The sequence below is a fragment of the Ornithodoros turicata genome, chromosome 1, assembly GCF_037126465.1.
Source record: "Ornithodoros turicata isolate Travis chromosome 1, ASM3712646v1, whole genome shotgun sequence".
Classification (NCBI taxonomy): domain Eukaryota; kingdom Metazoa; phylum Arthropoda; class Arachnida; order Ixodida; family Argasidae; genus Ornithodoros; species Ornithodoros turicata.
Genome location: NC_088201.1, coordinates 212,859,886 through 212,876,305, shown reverse-complemented (window position 1 = coordinate 212,876,305; position 16,420 = coordinate 212,859,886). Strand labels below are relative to the sequence as shown.

The following is a 16,420-nucleotide window of genomic DNA, read 5'->3' as shown; positions in this document are numbered from 1 at the left end:
TACTGCACTTGTTACCACCAACATCGTCTTCTCCTACGGTCGCGCATCGCTCGCCTGACGGTTTCGGACTTATCTCTAGCTACGCTGCTCGGCCCCACACAATACAGTCAGGTGACAAAGGCACTTGCCCAGTTTCTGCGGTCCTGTGGCCTTCTGGGTGAACTGTGACCAGTTCCATGTTTGTTTTCCTCTTTGTTCTTTTGTTTTTCTTTTTGTTTATTTGTTTTCCTTTTCCTTTGTTCTTCTTTTTGTTTCCCTTATTTTTCCCTTTTTTTCCTGGGAATAGCAAGCCGTCATACCGGTGGCTAACCTTTCCCTCTTATTTTTTTATATATAATAAACATATCCCCCCCCCCCCCAAAGTACTTCGATACAGTAGTGACATGTTTCAATGTTTCAAATCAGTTACGTTTCGTTAAGGAGCTGCCACTGTACCGTACAGAGAGTACTGGCAACTCCAGGTATTCGTATCGTGGCAAGATATCTATTGGACCTGAAGCAGCATGTCCACTGAGCACTGGTAATGTAATGGACGTAACCTGTACTGTACTTCAACAGTTCCTCATTCAATCATGACGAGTATATTTGGCAGTTATGGCACCACACCAGCAGTAATTCAGTATGCAGCTCTAATAAAAGTGTTTCTAACAAATATACTTTTCCTCTTATAGGCTTCGAAAAAAAGGTGTTTGAGAATCAGGTGCGCTTGCTGAGTGAACTGAGGAGCTTGAGAGCACTTTTAACATCGACAAAGTCTGTTCAACAAATCAGGATTCCAGACGATTGCCCGTCACTACCAGCAGCATCAGTGGAGGAGGTGTTCATGTTTGAGAACTACATATCTGCGGGGGACAGTTTCGAAAAGATGGTAAGGATTATATTATACTGGTGATCACTCAGCCTAACCTGTTCAATGCTACTTTACACACACGCACAGGTCTTGTACTTATCAAGGTTCGGGGGCAGAGACATTCAAGACACTGTACGCACTATCCTGAGGCAGCCCCTGGCAAAGAATGCTGCGCTAAAATTTAGCTGGAAGGGTTCACGTGGCCTGAAAGAAGATTTCACAAGTTGGAGAACACCGTCAATCTAATCATGAGTATGGGCTTTTATTATATTGTACAATATTTTTTACCAGTTTCTCCAGTTCTGCTAATTTATCAGTGAGCACCAATGCACCTCCTGAGCTGTTTGTGCCTTGGAGTAGAGTGGTCAGAGTTTTTGGTGAGAGTGCATGTGCAACAAGTTGCAGTGATATGCCGTAAGGCTCACCATCCGTAGTTTCAGCACCTGCTAATTTTTAACTATGTAGGTGTTGTATCCGGACTTAGGCACAGAAACCATTGTCATACGGCAGAAGAAGAACATCCGCTTATCGGTCCGCTTTTATATCGTTCGCCGTCAGAACCAACCAATGGGAGTGGAAGTAAACAAGCGCACACGCGCGTCAAGGCTATCGCTGATAACACGGCAACAATACATTCCTAGACCATAATACTTCCTCCCTCTTAAAGATAATGCACAAGTAACAACCAAAATCCATATCATCACAGTTATATAGAAAAACACTTCCAACTATAGTCTAGCAACATCTTTATACAATATACACACATTCATAACAATTCTCTCAACAAGTTACACTGGACCTCGACCCACTCATGAATACCCGTATCGGTCCGGTTGCTTACGAATCCTCGTACCACGTCTTAATTGGACCGGTTCTAGTTCATCAGTAGAGTCCCTTTGCGAACTAGGCACATCATGGGAGCTTGAACTAGGTATTGGCCATGAGAAGGGCATATCCCTTGTCACGTCAGTGGCTACAGGTACGGATCGAAGGTGGTCCAGATGAACGAACCTAATTTTTCCTTGAACTTCCACAAGAAAGGTGACGTGGGACTTTACTTTTGTTACCCTACCCGGAAGCCAGTTTACATCCTCGCCGCGAACAGTTTTGACGAACACTTTATCGCCAACTGAGTACTGCTCACTGATATTCCCGCGTCTCTTATCAGCCCTGTTTTTGATGGCTTGCATTTTTGCTTTCATGGTAGACGCTAGGTCAGGCTTCAATTGATCTAATCTGGTACGGACTTTACGACCCAGAAACAACTCGCTTGGCGATTGATTTGTAAGCGTGTGTGGCGTGTTCCTGTAAGCGAATAAAAAGTTGTCCACACGATGTTGCAGCGAGCGCCGACAATTGGAGTCGCGATCCGCTAACGTGGCCTTCAGTAGGGCCTTCTTGAGGGTCTGAACTGCTCGCTCAGCAGCGCCATTGGAGGCAGGATGATAGGGAGGGGTTAATGTGTGTTTTACACCATTTGAACGAAGGAAATGCGCAAACTCGGTAGATCTAAATTGGGGTCCGTTATCTGAAACAGCTTCCCGAGGCAGTCCATAGGCCGCAAAAATGGAACGAAGTTCTTCTACGGTCTTCTCCGCACTAGTGCTGTTCATCACACGTACTTCTAACCATTTCGAATGCGAATCGATTACTACCAAAAAGTACTTTCCTTCCTTCTGTGCGAAGTCTATGTACACGCGATCCCACGGCGCAGTGCACCAGGACCACGGTTGTAGTGGGGCCGCTGGAAGTGCCGGTCGCACACTTTGACATATTTGACAGTTCCGCACCTGTCCTCTCCACATCTTTATCGATTTCGGGCCACCACACAGCGGAGCGTGCGAGAGCTTTCATTTTAGTTATACCGGGATGTTCCTCATGCAACAGGTCGAGAACATAATCTTGCAACGCCTTTGGAACCACAACTCTATTGTTCCAAACAATACAATTCATGTGGACCGACAATTCCAGCCTTTTATTAAAAAATGGCTTTAACTCTGGCGGCACTTCTCGTGGCCATCCTGACAACGTCAAGTCCCGAACACCTCTCAAAAGATTATCTCTGTCTGTCGCCCTTTGTACCTCCAGAGCACTTAACGGAATATCTCTTAATGGCGAAAAATACATGATATCTTCTACCTCCTCAGTCGTATCTGGCAGAGGAAGGCGTGAAAGCCCGTCGGCGTTACATAGGGTTGAACCCTTTTTGTACGTAATTCTGTAACGGAAATTTGCGAGGAAAGTGAGCCATCTATGGACGCGACTCACTGCGACACAACTTGAGTGCTTGTGAGGATCGAAGAGCGAAGACAACGGTTAGTGATCAGTAACGATCTCAAATTCACGTCCCAGCAAATATTTCTCAAACTTCTTAATACCAAAAATAATTGCGAGAGCCTCCTTCTCTAAATGAGCATAATTCCGTTCACATGTTGTCAATGTCCGTGAAGCATACGCGACGGGTCTTTCTTCCCCATGGTCGACTTGCGATAGAACGGCTCCAAGGCCGTGACTAGAAGCATCACATACTAGACGGATCTCCTTCTTGGGATCGAACAATGCTAACAGTTGGTTACTTGACAACAACGCTTTACACTTCATGAATGCCTGACGACATTCTGCTGTCCATTTCCATTTGTTACTTTTGCGCAATAACTTATACAGTGGCTCAAGAACAGTGGCCAAGTTCGGCAAGAACTTTGCATAAAAATTTACAAGACCCACAAAGGCTCGAACTTCCGTGACACAGGTGGGGTCTGGGGCACTCATGATAGCATCGACCCTTTTTGGAGCAGGATGCAATCCGAATTCATCAAGAACAAAGCCCAAGTACTCAATCTGAGACTGAAAAAACTGTCATTTTTCCAGGTTTACTTTGATGCCGTGTGCCTCGAGCCTTTGGAGGGCTTGTTCAACTCTTCCATAGCACTCCTTTATGTTTTTACCACTGATTACCACATCGTCGATGTTGCAGGCACATCCAGAGATACCCTTCAAGACCTGGTCCATGACCGCCTGAAACATTGCGGGCGCGCTCGTAACCCCGTAGGGTAACCGTCGAAAGCGAAAGAGCCCTAAATGCGTGTTCACCGTACACAGCTCCTGTGAGCTGTCATCAAGTTCTAATTGGTGATACGCTCTCGACAAATCTAGCACTGTGAAGCATTTTCCTCCCGTTAAGCTCGAAAATATGTCTTCCGGCAACGGCAACGGGTAGTGGTCTATCTTACTGACTGGGTTGATCGTGACGCGATAATCAGCACAAAGACGCACCGAGTTTCCTTTATTTTTAGGCACGATCACTAGGGGCGTAGCCCACTTGCTGTTTTTCACGCGATACACAATTCCACTGTTTTCAAGGTTACGCAACTCGTCTTCAACCTTTTCTCTTAAGGCGTATGGAACAGGTCTTGATTTACAGAAGACAGGGTTCACATCATTCTCAAGTACGATGCTACCTTTGAACCCTTTTATGGTTCCGTAACCAGGCTCAAACACACTCTTGTACTTCTCTTTTAAGTTATCTACATTCTCAACGTTTCCTGCACTCATTATATTACAGGTGAACAAGTTTAGCCAGTCCAACTTTATTCTGCCCAGCCAATCTCTCCCAAACAAAGGTGGCATCCGTGCACCCTGGCAGTTCTCCACTAAAATCAATGGCAAAGAAAGGACTTGTTCTTTGTACTTCACATTAACATCTACCACGCCTCGTACAGGAACAGCGGTACCGTTGTACGTATTCAATCGAAATTTCGGTTTCCGGCATTTCTCTACCTTGCTAAAAAGGCGCTTATACTCGTCTACCGACATAATTGATACCGCCGATCCTGTATCCAATTCCATTTCAACAGGTTTTCCATTCACTTGAACCGTGACCTTGTAGTCATTACACCCGTTTCCAATGGTGTAGAGCGTGTACAGTTCCATATCGCTCTCACACTCATGACCAGTGTCCACTTTTCTTACTGGCTTAGTTTTAGGATTCTTCCCTTTATCACGAGGAGTTGTCCTACACATTTTTGCAAGGTGACCCTTTTTCGAACAATTATAACATTGACTTTGCTTAAAGGGACACTCACTAGCTTTGTGCAGTCTGCTACAACGATAACACTTTTGAGAAACCACACACACACACACACACAGTCCACACAGTCCGAGACTTGAATTTACCTTTCCTTTGTGAAGGTCTTTGGTCCTTCCAAAGTACGCTTTCTCCTCCCTCGGAGTCTTTCGTCGTCCCAGGTACGTTGTGCATCTCACGTGTTTGCCGTTCTGCGGCTTCCATGCTGAAGGCTACTTGGCACACCTTATCAAATGTGGCTTCGTTGTCATCTAGGGCTAGAAGGCGACATCGGATACTGTCACTAAAGATGGACCAAAGATGCTGTCACTGCTCACTCCAGCTATAAATCGGTCCCGAAGAGCCTCTTTTTGGAAGGCGCCGAAATTGCAGGGTATGGCGAGCGACTTCAGAGCAACGATAAAGGCACCTATCGACTCATTTTCTTTCTGGCTCCTTCTCTGAAACTGGTACCGCTCAGCAACTACTGAACGCTTTGGTGCGTACTGTTTTTTCAGCTGAGTTACAATGTGCTTGTACACCGCGTCTTTGGGGGCTTTGTCCAGAAGAATACTACGTAGAGTGGTGTAGGCTTCATCCCCAAGGGCTGTGAGGAACAGTTGAGACTTCTTGTCTTCCGGGATGCTGTTCGCTGCCACATATAACTCAAAACGTTCGACGTATACCTCGAATGAAGCGGAAGCAGGGTTGAATTCTTTCAGTTGCCCTACAGTTGTCATGGTGATGCTGCCCGTTACTGACGTTTTGTTCTTGGCCGGTACTGACGTTTATCCCACATGAGACACAACAACTCGGGGAAAGGAGCCAGTTCGTTGTATCCCAGACACGCATGCACATAAGCTTTGCATCTTGTGAAGGACCAAATTGTACATTTCCTTTTAAATTTGCAAGTTGCGTCAAGAATACCTGTGGCAGTGCTACCCTGAAAGACATCAGTGCCGTAATAAAAAAGTGGTTGGTAGGCGCTCCAGACAGAGAAGGCTGCAGAAACCACCGACGTGTGGCCACAGGATCGTCTTCACACCGATGGGAGAATGATCAAAACGACAGTGACTCATGAAGGAATGCTCCTCAGACAGTGACAGCAGCAAAGGGGCAGCTGAACCTGTCATTTTGTGATACATAACAGTTCTGTGCTATGGGGATGTGACTATCAGTGTTATGTCGCTGTACAACACTGTGATGCTTTGTTGTGCTCTGCAGTGATGTAAGCAATGTAACAGCTAATTATCTAGGAATTTGTATGATGACTAGTCTGAATGAAACTTGGCATGGGCATGTACCTGGAACAGGAGCTGTAATTGAACAATTGCATTTGAATAACTTGCAACATATTTTGTCAGGTGGGAGCTCTTAACATGTTGGCAGAATAATTTTGGGTGTGCATTTCCCTCGGACTTCTCTCAAATTAGAAGCGATGAAACCTCAGTCCAAGGGACATGAAAGGACGAGACAAATACGAAATGAACAACATTTGTGTTCGTCCCATCCTTACGTGTCCTCTGCACTGGGGTTTCATCGCTTTTCAAATGCACTACCAAACAACCCAGTTTTTAAACTTTTTAACGTATTCTCTTGAGGGCATTTATGAGGATTTAAGAGAATAGGTTAAAAAGTTTAAAGACCAGGCTGTTTGGTAGTGCATTTGAAAAGCGATGAAACCCAAGTGCAGGGGACACGAAAGGATGGGACGAACACAAAATGTTGTTCATTTCGTATTTGCCTCGTCCTTTCATGTCCCTTGGACTGAGGTTTCATCGCTTTTAATTTGAGAGGTCCGAGGGAAATGCAAGTGAGTTCTATGCCAGTTTGCATTGTGAGCAGTTGTACATGCAATGCTGATAAGTTACTTGAAGGTGTTGATTACTTGATATGTTCGAAAATGTTCAATTAGGAACACTTACCCTACTTATGAGGAACTTTTCTTGCTGAGGACCTATCTACGGGTTGTCCCAGAAGACGTGTCATCGAATTATAACTAAACCAACAAAGTAGACCACCTAGAATCATGGTCAACGGCATTACTTCATACTAGGCTTTTGTCACCTCCTGATGTGAATATCATGTAACATAAGTATAATTATGTGAATTTTTGCAACTTGGACTCTGAAGTTTGCCAGGTAAACGTCACTTTTGTTATCCCACCAATATTAAGAGCGTGCCGAATTTACTGACATTAATGGTAATTGACAGATATATTGTGGAGCCATCCCATTAAAAAAAAGCCTAACATCATGCTCCATGGTGCTCCCAGAGGATGGCATGCAACAGATTTTTCAGCGCAATCATTGTCAGTCCGAAGAAAGGAGATTGGCAACCCAGCTCACACCGGCATCGTTGCGCGTTATGCTTGGCAGCTGAGACAAGTGTTATGTCTGGCTATCTTTTCCAAAAGAATAGTCCGGTCAGTTATCATGAATTTGAGTAAAATCGGCATGTTCTTCATATTGGCGTGTGTAAAAGGTGGACCTTCACTTGGCAAATTTGAGAATTCATTTCACAAAGAAGTACATAACTGAAGTTGGGTTATGACATTGATGTCAGGAGGTGGCAGAAGCCAAGTAGGAACAAATGCCGGAGACCCATTCAGTTCAATGACACGTTTTTTGGGGCACCATATATGTGCTTGTCAACTTTTTTCATACTTCTATTTTTGTGGCTATTTGTATTTACAAAGTATACCAACTGACAGCAACTTATTTTGCTATGTGAGATGCCTGCAACAAAAGCTCTTTATATATATGGCTAATACATTTCCTTGGTCTCAAGAGCACAGCTATGGTGCCAACATTTAATATATCTTTGAGAAATGCTGACCACCCCATAACATGTCTATGCTACTAGACCAAGAGGTGACTGTGACATCAGTTTTATTTCAGTGTGTTGTATTGAGAACTTTACTAGGGTGCCGTTAGTGCAGACGTCAATTTCGTTATGAGAAAAGCTGATCACCTCATAACATCTCTATGCTACTAGTCCATCAGATGACTGTGATATCTCTTATTTCAGTGTGCTGTGTTGAGAGCTATACCAGAGTGCAGTTTGTGCCGACGTTCAGTTGTGTTATTAGAAATACTGGCCACCTCATACATGTCTATTACTAGTCCATCAAATGACTGTTTTATTTTAGTGTGAATTGAGTGCATTGCTGGGGTGCAGTTAGTGCCGTGGTGCAAGTTACTTACGAGAAATGCTAACCACCTCATAACGTGTCTGCTGCTAGTCCATATCAGATTACTGTGACATCTGCTTTGCTATATTTTACTGTGTATTGAGTACATTGCTAGGGTGCAGTCAGTGCCGATATTCAGTTTCCTGGTGAGAAGTGCTGACAACGTTATAGCTTGTATATGCTACTAGTTCGTCACATGGCTGATATGTTTCATACCTGTATGTTTTCAGTGCATTTGTTGCCAACCTTCAGTTTATTTTTGATAAATGCAGGCTACCTCATCACATATTTGTGCTACTAGACTGGATAACGTTATAGCTTGTATATGCTACTAGACCATCACATGACTGTGATATGTTTCATCCCTGTATGTTTTCAGTGCATTTGTTGCCAACCTTCAGTTTATTTTTGATAAATGCAGGCTACCTCATCACATATTTGTGCTACCAGACTGGACAACGTCATAGCTTGTCTATACTTCTAGTCTATCACATGACTGTGATATGTTTCATCCCTGTATGTTTTCAGTGCATCACTGGGGAGCAGTTGTTGCCAACGTTGTTTATTTTTAATAAATGCAGGCTACCTCATGACATATTTGTGCCACTAGACTATTATATGGCCATGGTTCCTACTGTACCTGTGTGGTTCATTCACTCAAATTTCTGGAAACTGCTCTGAGCAATCTACGTGATATGTAGTAGTGTCAGCAAGTACTTCACGAACATGAATAAAGTAGACCTTTATAGGCATAACAAGCCACCTTCCTTCCTGTGACCACTACCCCTCATCAGGACCATCCTTCTTGCATACTGCTCAGAATGGCCATCTGCAAACACGTACGTGCATTAGCAGACAAAAAAAGATAAATCGATGCCATGGCGGACACCCAAAGCATGCTTAGTACCTGATCGGGTCAACCAGTTTTTTAAAACTGGCCCATAGTTGGCCCATTCACGAAATTCGCTTATGCGCCATTGCACAGCCGACCATAGCCCGACTTTTAACGAACCTTGGTTCGAGGTTGGCCCTATGTTTTTTTAGGTCGGCCGTATACAGTGGCCCTACATCGGGTGAACGGAGTTGGGCCGGGTAAGGCCATTGTCAATCGCCAGGCTTGGCCCCAACCATTTTCGTGTAGGTTGGGCCAGCTATTTTTAGGTCGGAAGCTGTCGTTGGCCCGATTTCACACCGACGTTGTTTTCCCTCTAGGGTGGGGGAGCGTCTAACTCGTGTTCAGGCCAGCTGTGAGTTGTGAGCAACGAGAGTTCATAAAAAAGAAAGAAATATATAGAGATACAGTGGAGAGAAGGAGTTTAGTTGAAGATCAACGACGCCATCTTGAAGAAAGCGGTCCGGAACGGCCGCTGGCCATCGCAGGACGACGGAGCACACAGACAGGTTGAAAAGCATCTAAGCTATGACCACTAGTTCAGGACATCCTGTGACGTTATCATGGCGTGTCTGGGCAGGTCTGGACATGCAAGGAGAAAAACACTCATGATACAGAGGCTGGGAAAGCAAGATTAAATATGCTTACCATCAATAGCTAACAACAAAAAGAATCAGGCACAGAAGGAAAGCAGCCCACCACAACAGCAGTCACGGGTAGCGCAGAACGATGTGACTGCTTCCTCCGACAGCCAGGCAGAGAACTGACGCGTAGTCGTTTTTTCTCCTCTATAGAGTCCCGCATCTGCACCCTCTAGCGGTTACTTTTTCAATTAATCTCATGGCAATATTATTAATGTTGAATTCCAATGGCAGAGTCGGAGCAAGTGGCACACTCCGCAGTGGAGCGGCTTGATCTGGCCTAGAGCAAGTGATCCGAATCTGCGACTGGAACACTTGCGCCCAACTTGGAGTTTAGCCTTGGCCAATCTTCCTTGGTGGATGGCGGCCAGAGACGGAGGAAGAAGAAGAAGAAGATTGTACTCATGTTCCGATACAACGCCATGTTTTGCAACATCAAGGTTCTCCTAATCTCCTAACGTTGCCCTGGTGATGTCTGGCTTATTGCTTTCTTCAAGAAACAAAATTCCTAACGTACGACGCGAAATACTAGTCACGGCGAAGACGCGTCGCTAAGCGGCCATGTTGCCGAAGCAGAGACAGGAAATAGGTAGCACGAGCGACAAGTGACACGTCACGTAGAGTTCCGGTTGAATCTGCCTATTTTGGCGGAGCAGTCTGGGTTGCTCCCTGGAGCGACCTTGGCTCGAATGCCGCTCCGAAGCTCCCATTGGAAGACTCCAGAACTGTTCCCAATATGCCAATCGAACAGACTTGCTCTCGGCGGAGCAACAAATCTTGCTCTGGAAACGCTCCGAATCTGCCATTGGAATTCAACATAAGAATCACGCCAGCGCTACTTTCATTCCCAAGGCAGAAGAAGATAGAAAATGACCGCGATGCCTGGACAACAGCAACCAGCACTCGACATGCACGGGCATGAAAATAGTAAAAAAGGGGACAAAGTTATCATGTGGGAAAGAATTAGTTACACAACAAATGAGCCCACCACAACGGCAGTCACAGGAGCGCAGAATGATGCGTCTGCTCCATCCGACAGCCAGGCACAGAACTGAATCGTAATGCTTTATTCCCCTCTATAAAGTTATGCATCTGTCCCTCTTGTGATTACTTTCTTAACTAATTTAATCGCAAAATTATTAAGAATCGTTCTGGCATTATTCCCATTTAAATCAAGGGTGCAGCAGCACTATAGCGTCATCGTCAAGAGAAGAACGATCAACATGAACCTTTCGTGTCCGTAAAGAAAAAAAAACACAGAGCATCAACAAATGAAAGCGTGCAGGTCGGGGCATGTCAGGTGCCCTGTCACACGAGGAAAAATCGCACGAGCGCTGGGCAACAGAGGAAAGCAAACACAGAAAAACACTTGAACACAGTGAAAAAGACACTCACCGTCATCGGACACGTACGCAGCATTCCTTCATTGTAAATCCACAAAATCGACACAAAATCCACCATTCACCAGTGACGAACCACACATCCATACCCCTTCAGAGGCAAACTGAATCCCAGCGAAGCTACGGTTTTCCACTAACAGTCAACACAATTGCGACGAACAGAATTAACACGGCCACACCCGTCAGTGTCCAAGAGAGAAGTGAATCCTTGCTCCCTCTGCAGGCCTTGCTAATTGGTCATGACGGCAGCCTATTGCCTCAGGGCTACACTGTTGTTTTTCCAATCATCATGCACCTGCGTGGCTCAAGGACGCGTACGCTCTAGACAGGGGACCTGTTACTTCTTGAGTCACTATCCCACGATTATTTCCTTTATTCTTCTATAATGATTGCATAAGAAACTATTGCAGAAAAGCACCATGCATGAAAGCTGATCATAGGAATTAAGCATTTCAATCCCAAAGTCTCACTCACTCTCAAAGCTTTACAAAGCGGCTGGACACTGCTTTGTTCTGCGCGAAAGCAGTGATTTGACGAAAGAGCAGCGAAAAATTGCACGCACTTGTGCTGGAATTGCAGTGACTTCAAAAACCGAAGCGTACGCTAATAAACTGACAAAAAGCTACATATTGCTACATATTGCAAGCATATAGCAAGCATATTGCTACATACACAGTTGCATTATCCCTTCGTAAAGAAAGCACAGGACAAAGGCACACAAATCCCTTTAAGCGAGCAGGAAAAAGGCTTAAGACGGAGGGCTCAGGAATAATAGCAGAGTCACCCGACATCGCTACGAAGCTCAACGGCTAACACAACACCAACAACAAGATACTAGCGGTGGGTAAAATTGCAATTCACAGCTAAACAAGTTCAGACATGCCACGATGAAGTGACAAATCAGGAAACACACACACACTGCGTGCACTTCCGCTCCAATAGCTGTAACTGCAAGAAACAGTAGCGCACGTTAATAAACTGATAAAAAGGCACTCACTTCTGCAATCAGAAAATTATTGCATAATGCGATACACACAGCTGCGTTGTCCTTGCGTAAAGAAAGCACAAGACAAAGGTATACACAAATTATCTTACGTGATCAGGGAAAAGGCTTAAGTCGAACCGAAGTGTAAAAACTGCAGCAAGAAAGACACTACTGAACAAGTCTACACGTGCGACATCACATACAAACTACTGATCATCGGGGGAAAAGGCCTAAGCCTGCGATAGAACATCATAGGGGATAAACAATTTCATTTTTCTATTTCGCGTAAACTAAACGCGGTTTGCTCGGAAAACGACGTACAAATTCTCTAAGAGAGCAGAGAAATATAGGAATTTCTACTCCGTGCTCAGATACCAGCATTCCTGCTCGAAAACCCAGAACTGCAAAATTAAGCACTGCTTACTTCATCAACATATCGAGCTCCCAACAAAATCAAACAACCAACCCCACTTCGACTGATAGAACACTATTCAGCTTTTGCCAGGAGGTTTTCTTCTGCGTGAAAGTAGAGAAAATAAGAAAAGAGCAGCGAAAAATTACACGCACTTTTGCTGGCATAGCTATAAGAGCAAAAATAAAATAACGAGGCACACGCTAATAAACTGAAACAAAGACACACATTTCTGCTATCTGATAATTCTTGCATAATGCTACATGCGCAGTTGCGTTATCCCTGCGTAAAGAAAGCACAGAACCAGGGTACACATCCCGTAAGCAGGAAGGGAAAGTCACTTCTTCTCGGACAGCTTAATACGATAAAGTCTGAATTTTTTGCCAAGAAAACTAAGCTTGAACAGAGCCACGAGCGTGACAGACACATACTGGCGAACAAACAAAACACTCCTCCCAAGTAGCACATCCTATCGGGCCAGTCGCGGGAGCGATCGGCGCTCCAGCGGCGGAAATCGGCCGATCCTCCCCGTCAGAAGCCGATGTCATGCCGAGCGGGCCGAGCGGCGAGTGGTGTGCGAAGAGAACCGGGAGAGAGAACGACGAGGAGGAGAGCCTGCGCGGTGGCGGTGACGTCCCCGCACTTAGTTTTTCTTTTTGTATTGGCTGCGTTGCGCATGCGCAGCGGTTACTTCGAGCACGCTTCTCCCAACGAAGTAGTGATGGGCGATTGTCATCCAGACACCATCGATAGTACTATCGATGGTTGAGACGACTACTCATTTCAGTATCGATAGTTTCACCTATCGATAGTACCCCGCTTGCTGCAAAAATGTAGAAGTCACCGCTGCGTGTTGTGTATCAATGTAATCAAATACACTGAACCTTCGTTATTATGACCATGGTCGTTCCCGAAAATTTTGGTCATAATGCGGAATTGTCATATTAACGGGGGGATTGGGAGAGGTTTCACTGCATTGTTCCCCAGGAGTATGGTCGTAAAGCGCGTATGTCAGATTATCGAGGGTCATATTAACAAGGGTTCACTGTACCTTTATTTATAGTTGCACATTAGATATATTTCAAATAGTTTCGCACCGTTAGCATGAAAAAGAAACAATAGGAAACGATTACATAAAACAGATGGAGCTGTTCCGAAAAACGGACGTGAACTTCTGTTCTGCTTAAACCAACAAAGCAGAAAAAGATATTTCGTGGATTGTTGTGCGCTATACGTATCGTTAATATTATTCAGAGCAGCCGCATAGGCTGTCAAACAGTAACTAGTTTATGTTACTGCCACAGTAATACGGGTTTGTGACAATTAAGGGCCACTAATTCCTCCTCAGAAATGTCAACTTTATAGCAGTGTGTAGATGTACACTCCAATATTTCATAGTTCATGAACTTCACATTTTATTTCCCAAGATCACATTTCTCCCCGCCCCCCCTCCCGAGAGGCGATTAGCGTGATGGGAATGAATGTTCTGAGGCCGGAACAAATAGAAAGGACAAATAGAAGGGAGCTGGCTATCCTTTTTAGCGATTTCCTTCTTTTACCAGGTAATTATCAATCACGAGCGAAACGCGCTCGTCGAACTGCATGAGCAAAAAAGAGAATTCAGAAGGTCTTGTTTCCGATGGAAATCTGTTCACTTTTAAATTGTGAGTGCCTAAACGATAGTTTGCATGACCGAAACGCGAACTGATACGTTTTTTTTTTTTTTTTAAAGAAAACATGGGTAAATTTTGAAATTCGTACTCAACAAACTATTGAGAGTTTGCAGGAGTAAAACGTGAAATTAGAGAGTTTAATTTTCAACAGAAATCTGCTCAAATTTCAAGTTTGGAGTGAACACACTATTGAGAGTTTGCAGGAGCAAGAGCGAATTCAGAAGGTTTCGTGCTCAAAAGAAACAGCTCAAACTTCAAATTCGCAGTCTGCTGGATCGAAACGCGAATTCAGAAGGATTCACTTCCAAAAGAAACATGCTGAAATTATAAATCAGGAATAAATAAACTATGGATAATTTGCAGGAGCGGAACGCAAATTCAGAAAGCTTCGTTCTCGAAAGAAACCTGCTCAGATTTTAAAATGGGAGTGAATAAACTATTGATAGTTTGCAGGAGCGAAATGCTACTTCAGAAGGTTTCGTTTTCAAAGGAAACATGCTAAAATTTTTGAATTTGGAGGAAACAAACTATTAGTGGGTTGCAGGAGTGAAACGTAAATTTCGCAGAAAGTTTCGTTTTCAAAAGAAACAAGCTAAAAATTGTAAATTCGGAGTGAACAAAGTAGGGGTAGTTTGCAGGCAGAAGCGCAGTGCTGGATTGGTTTGGCTAAAGCGACGTGAAGCTCGGTGAAGTGCACCACCACGCGCCCATTGCACCAGTCACGATACTATCGATAGTCCGAAAAACTATCGCGATACTATCGATATTCCGATTCACTCGATAGTTGGACAATCGATAGTCAAAAACTATCGATAGTATCCAATGTTTCGATAGTATCGCCCATCACTACAACGAAGTTTCTCGTTTCCCGGCTGCTGGTACGATCTTCGTTGTTTGCCAAGTTACGACTTCGTCGTGTTCACAGGTAAGAAGCCGCTAAAGTGTGCTTCTGTGGTTAACTGTAACGTGTTGTGTTAGTAGAAGACTTCTTGCGGCGTTTGACAGAGTATATGCAGCGCTGTACATTCAAATTGTCATGCCCTCGGTATTGTGCAACCGTCGCCAATTTCCGAAGACAAAGTAAACGCAAAACGCTTATTTGCAGAAGTGTGCATAGTTGCAAGTGGTGCAAGTGTGTTTGGTTGGTTTGCTCCGCTGTCACGGTTGTGTAAGCGTTCGGGGATTAGAATCGGTCTCTTCAATTAGATTGCTGTCTGTCTGATGTATCAGTGCGTCCGCTCTTGTGGGAAGGCACTTTGCTGTCGGCTCGCGCGGCGCGTGTTCCTATGCGTCGCCAGTCGTGCTTATATTTTCCAATTCGCAGGTGCACCGGTGATGTGATCGAATTAAGCAACGTCGCGCTGCAAGAGGTATAGGAACGTACAAAAGGAGGTCAGGGAGTTGTTGCAACAAATTGAAGATGGCCAGGGCATTTTTTTAATCTCATTTCCAGCATTCGTGAAGAAAGTGGTGTATACCATACATTATATATATTATACATGGTATATACTATAAACACTCATATATCTAAGTATATAAATAAGGTGCCTTAGACCCGGTCCTCTTTAATTTTACAGTGTAATAAATGTGTTGCTAATGGCAAAACGACACTCGTTGAACACCCAGTATGTGGTCTCCTTCCTCTCCCGCAGGTTGACTTTCTGGCATGCATTGGACGAGCACCACTACCTTCTTCAGTTATCCTCATCATGAAATGCTTGTTGACCAATGACCTTGCCTTAAAATACAGCCTCAGGGGTTTGCAGAAGAAAAAGGCTTTCCAGGAAATCTCCCTACGTGGATGTGTTGTTGTGGGTATGTGCAACTTGTACGGTTTAGATTCGGACGTAGATTGACAACTCTACAAACTTCTTTTCAGAGGCAGCGAAGCGGTGGTGCAGCTCTGCTACCGAAGGCGAAATTGGACGACGCATAGGAAAGTTAGCTGACCGGAATGGCGCAAGGGGACGGACGATTGATAGTCAGATATCAAGTACACACATCTTGGAGGAGCACTGTCAGGCATGCGTGCTGTTTTGTAATATTTTGTACCTGCAATACGTTGACCTTTATGTCTGTGATGCTTTAAAACATAGTATTAAACAGTGATACTGATACATGTGCATCTGGCTTCTTAATACAGACATACGATGAGTATTACTAACAGGAAGAGCACAGAGAATACGTTAGGGATCAGAATGAGGAGATAAGACGTGAAAACAATATTCGGGTAAGAGATCGGACAGATGTCGGGCGCTGACACCAGCACAAAATTGGGATGATATCGGCAGAGGACAACGGCCCGACATCT

At 44.5% G+C, this 16,420-nt stretch overlaps 1 protein-coding gene and 1 long non-coding RNA gene across 2 annotated transcripts in view; one reads left to right on the top strand and one right to left on the bottom strand.

The window, feature by feature from the left end:
• The window catches only part of LOC135379037 (atlastin-3-like), a 149,977-nt gene extending 144,833 nt beyond the window's left edge, over positions 1-5,144 (bottom strand). Inside the window, exon 1 of the mRNA XM_064612282.1 lies at positions 5,024-5,144. The gene's annotated coding sequence lies outside the window, so the exon portion shown is untranslated. The remainder of the gene's footprint in view (positions 1-5,023) is intronic.
• A 10,556-nt stretch (positions 5,145-15,700) lies between these two features.
• LOC135376178 (uncharacterized) lies at positions 15,701-16,218 on the top strand. The gene is made up of 2 exons (XR_010417565.1): positions 15,701-15,924; positions 15,989-16,218. It is a non-coding gene; the product is annotated as an uncharacterized LOC135376178 (long non-coding RNA).
• Positions 16,219-16,420: the final 202 nt, after the last annotated feature.